This window comes from Calidris pugnax, unplaced genomic scaffold (assembly GCF_001431845.1).
Source record: "Calidris pugnax isolate Ruff unplaced genomic scaffold, ASM143184v1 scaffold133, whole genome shotgun sequence".
NCBI lineage: Eukaryota > Metazoa > Chordata > Aves > Charadriiformes > Scolopacidae > Calidris > Calidris pugnax.
Window position 1 is genome coordinate 1,659,813 of NW_015090977.1, and position 5,191 is coordinate 1,665,003.

The following is a 5,191-nucleotide window of genomic DNA, read 5'->3' on the forward strand; positions in this document are numbered from 1 at the left end:
GGGAGAGCCGGGCACGGCCGGGTACACGGCGGCTCTTCTGCCAGGGATGCCCAAGGAAGGAGGTGCCGCCTGGCAATGGCAGCGCGTCCCGCCTCCCGCCCCTGCCTTTGCCGGGGGGAGCCGGGCTCAACGTGCCCCCCCCCCCTTCAACACACAGCCACGCTGACCCTCCGCAGGGGTCTGGGGAGCAAGGAGGAGGAGGAGGAGGAGGAGGAGGAAGAGATGACGGTGATGGCACAGGAGCATGTGGCTGCCCCCCAGGCGACCCCAAGGATTGCGGGGGGGGGGAAAGGGGAAGCCTGGCTCCATCGCCTCTTCCACCATGGGCTGATCTCCTTCCTATGAGCAAGGGATGCTGTGCCCCCTCCCCAGAAAAACCTTCCCAGTCCCTCAAACTGCTACGGCTGAAGGACAGAGGCTCCTCCTGGCCCTGCTGCCCGCCAGCTCCAGTGGCCATGGGAGGAATTGGGACCCCCCAGGATCTGCCCTGCCCCATACCACTGGGGTTGGCAGAGCGGGGTGCAGGCAGGCAAGGGTTAAACCACCCTCCCCAGCTGCATGTAGCCAAAGGAAATATAAAGTGCCAGAGTCATCAACCCCAATATGTCAGGGCGCCAGCCAAGCGTTCAAGTGCAGAGGCTGCCCTTGTTCAGGCTGTGCCGGCACCGCTGCCCGGGTCCCCGCAGCATGGGCAGCATCCCTCCTCCGTGCCCTCGGCCGCATCCTGCCCGCAGGCTCAGCTGTGCAGGGAAGGGCCTGGACCAGGCACCCCGGCCAGATGGGAACCAGGCAGGAGGGATGATGCTCGGCCGGGCACAAGGGGAAGGTAGAGCCACCGGAGCATGAAGTGCCAGGACGCGGGTGGCATCGGCAACCACCCTGGCTGGGAAACCTGAGGGGACCTTGCCAAGGCACTGCCACCACCTGAACCCCGCTCCCAGGGATGTCCAACCCAGGCTCAGATGCAGCCGATACATTTTGGGGGACTGCAGCAATGCCAAGACCATGATTCAGCATGGCTGGTAGAGACGGAGCTACCGGCACTTGGCATCCAGAGTGAGGAGCCACTGGCACAGCCCTGCCTCCCTGGGGGGCCATATCCAGCCCTGCCTCCCCGGGGACAAGGGCCTGTGCCCACAGCCCACGGCCCCCCAAGGGCTCTGAGTCACCGGGTGCTGAGTCAGTGTCACAGGGTGCAGCCCCACAACTGCCATTTCCCTGCCCTGCTCCCGGGTATTTCAGGAAGCCGAGCATATTCTCCCCAAGTCACCCCATGGGATGCTGCTGGGCCCCCCACACCCCTCATGCTGGTGGTCCCCTGGTCCCCGAGCCATTAGTGTGGCCAGTGCCAGCCCCACACAAGCCACACCACGACAGTGTTTGCTGCTCTCTGTCCCCCACCAACTCCCCCATTTGCTCCCACCCAGGTTCCACCTCGGTACCACAGCCTGTCCCCACTCCCTCCCTTAAAGGTTCCGAAGGAAAGTCCCTTCCATCCTCCGTGGCCAAACCCCACGCCCCTGCAGCCCCCCCAGCCCCCTGAGTCCCTGCCGCCCAGCGCAGCGAGCTGCCAGGAAGGCGACAGCGGTTCGACTGAGCACATCAGCCCCATCCACGGCAGGAAACCACGCTCTGCTTGTGCCTCAGGCAGCTCCGCACCAGCCCCAGCAGCACCGGTGCAACCACTGCACCTCCAGCACGGTGCCTGCAGCCCCCCCAGGGTGGCCGGTTTTCCACACACAGCTCTCTGCACGCACACAGGGGTTTTTCAACACGCTCCCCCCGGCTGTACACACCTCCTGGCCACCCCTGCCTGTGGCACCAGCCTCTCCATGCCACCATGCAACCCCCCCTTAGCACATCTTCCTCTTTATCCAGCACAGGGCATCAGCTGAGCACTTGGATGAGCTGCCCACAGGCCACCAGATCCCCCAGAACCTTCCCGTGCACAGCGGGTGTCCCAGAAAGTCTCCCCATGGCATTGAGGTCCCCAAACTGAAGGCACCCCCGTGCCACCCGCGATGGACCTTATCCGGCTGCACACACCAACCCAGGCAGATACGAAACAGCCCCACCACATCCTTGGCCTTGATTTTTAATTTGGTTTCGACGCTCTTTTCACCTTTGCACAAACAACAATAACAACAACAAAACCTCAAAACCTGCAAAACAGCTGAATCCCCTTCCTTTCCCCAGAGCTGGGGGGGGGGAACACCCACCCACACACAGACACCCAGCACCCTGCGGTGACACAGACCAGCCCTGGGTGAGGAGATGCTGCCAACCACATTCTCAACCGCCCCCAGCTCCAACTGCAGCACAGCTCCAGCTGGGAGCATCCCTACGGCGAGAGGCAGAAGCCCATGGCTCCTCCCTGCCACCGGCCAGCCTGCCTGGTGACTGACTGTCTGCCTGGCATCTGCCCAGCCCCTGCCCACCAGCCCACGCATCGCTATTCCTGGACTCTTGTGCAAGAGGTTCCTCCAGCCACAGCCACACGAGCCTCAGCGCTTGCCCAGGGCCAGACGGGGGCTGGTGGTGGCCACCCAGGGCTGGAGGTGACCACCCAGGGCTGGCATCAACCTGAGGGCAGCTCTGGAGCCACTTACACCTCCAACACTGACGTGGGGCAAAGGGGGTGTTTTTCTGGGGGAAGAGGGTGGTTGGGGAGCACCACGCGAGTGTGGCAGTGGTAGACAAGGACTAAGACAGCAGAGTCCTTTGGTCAGGAGAGGTGAAGCCTGGATGTCGTGGAGGGGCACAGCCAGGGCTGCAGAGCCCAGGGCTGTGGTGGGAGATGCCAACCAAGAGCCCATCTTTCCAAGCTCCTCCACAGAGCCCACTCTGCTGGGCTCTCCAGGAGGTCTGGGCTGTCCCTCACTGGTCCAGAGCAGCAGCTCTCCCCTTGCCAGAGGTTGCAGAGAGGTAAAAGAGGAATAAATGAAAATATTTCCACCCTCTCCGCCAAGGAGCACGGCGGATCCTTCCTGCTGGGTGTCCTGAACATGCTGCTCCTCAGTTCAACTCAGCATTAAACTTCTCCCCCAGAATCACTTTCCTGTGGGATGGAAACCCCAAGGTGTGAGCTGCCCCGGCCCCAAATTCTGCTCGCAGCCCCAGGTGCCTGGAGCCTCCTGCCCTCGGGGAGCCAAGCAGGGTGCCAGAGCAGGGCAAGTCCCCCCATGGCAAGTGTGGGGAGGAGGGCAGAGACCCAGCCTCAGCAGCAGGGCTCTTGGCTTCTCGAAATATCAGACAGAAAAAGAAAGAAAGGTGGTGGCTGCTCACAGGAAAAAGCCTCTATCAGATGAAGGTCTGGGCCAGCTATCGCATCGCGTGGCTCTTCCGAGAAGGAGGAGATCAGGGCCATATCTGCCAGTGCTGCAGCCCCAGGCTGCTTCTCTCCCACCCAACCCCGGTGCCAGCGCTGCCGAAATGGCTGGCCCAGGTTTGCTCCCCACCACAGGACCCTCGAAGGAGAAGGAAGAGGTGTTGGTTCACAGCCTCAGAACGAAAAACACCCATGGCAGAAAGCCCCGGGTCTTGAGCACAAAAGTCTCCTTATCTGCCAGATCTTCAAACAATCCCTGAACTTTGCAGCTGGGACTTATCTCAGGTCAGATCTGCTGGACATCCCCTGCGATTCTGCTTGGGCCGGCCAAGGCTCTGCTCCACAACTACAGCCAAGAAGTGCTGCTGCTACTGATCTACATATGCAAATTATCCTGTTTAGTAAACACCGATAAAGTCACTAGGGGTGGGAAAGCCAAGTCTATTTTGAAGATGTCTCTTGGGGATGCAGCGAGATCGGTGTGTTCCCTCCGGCTGCTCAGCCCCAGCTGACCTCAGTGGGAGGAGAAACCCAACGATGCTACGAACCAGGGGCAAAGGTGCTGTTTTCCCGGGATGGATGCACACTTGAGTGAGCTGCTAGGGCTAAACGGGCTAAACCAGGCTCCCCTCCCTCACCCGAGGGAACATCAACCCCCCCACCGTGTCCCCCTTCTGTTGCCTGCTGCAGGGTTGGCCCCAACAGACAGCATCCAGCAAAGGCAGAGCAGAGCCATCCGTTGGGATCCCAACCGGCGGCGTCGCTGGGCAGGAGGGGAGGAGGAACCCGCCGAACAAAGAGCCCCGCTGCACAGAAGTGTCTTTCCAGGGAAGAAAAAAAACCAAACCAAAAAAAAAAAAAAAAACCCCAAACCAAATTTCAAAAACCTTAACCTGACCCTAAGAAAAAAAGGCAGGTTTTTTAACACTTAAGAAGTTTTGCTATAAACACGCAGGTTCTTACTTCTTATAACTGTATATATTTAGTATATACTGTAACTTACTGACATGAGGATTTATGGGAAATACTTCACAATTTAGAATTCATTCTGGATGTTTCAGTTTCTGGATGTCTCTCATGAGATAAGCCTTTTTAAAAGCCTTGCTGTAGGAGTGTGACTGCTCAGGATTTTCTGAAAATGCAGCTTCAGAATTGCAACTCTTTCCTTTCTCGGCGTCGCTGGGCAGGAGGGGAGGAGGAACCCGCCGAACAAAGAGCCCCGCTGCACAGAAGTGTCTTTCCAGGGAAGAAAAAAAACCAAACCAAAAAAAAAAAAAACCAACCCCAAACCAGATTTCAATAGACTTAACAATGCAAATGTATTCAGGCCCCGCAGGGCACTTCTGGCTGTAGCCAGCCACCTAATGAGGGCTTCTTGCCTGCCTGGCTGCTGTCACTGCTGCTACCTGAGGGCCACCGACCAGCCCACAACCATCCACCGCTGCACCAAGCCCAAAGGGACCAGGGGAGCTACCTCTGAGCCAAAGTGCTTTCCCCCCATGGTGGGCACAGCCTGCATCCCCCCTGGTACCAAAAATGGAGCTGGTGGAGATCAGCATTGTCTCTGCTCCAAATGCTGGGGGAGGCAGAGAGACACCCCTGCAGACATCCAGCCAGCAGGATGGCACACAGGGATGCACAGCAATGCTGCGGCCAGACCCACCTCCTGCAGGTGAGATGCTGGCATCTCGGGGCCAGCACCATGCCGGGGGAGAGGAGGAAGCCACCCCAGGAACGATGTTCACACCGATTTGGAGGATCTGGGTGGGAGGAGATGCGGGTTCGTGATGCTGGGCAGCAGCCAGATTCCCACTGCTGCCACACTCAGCTGATGGGAGAGGGGACAGGCCAAGGGAATGGCAG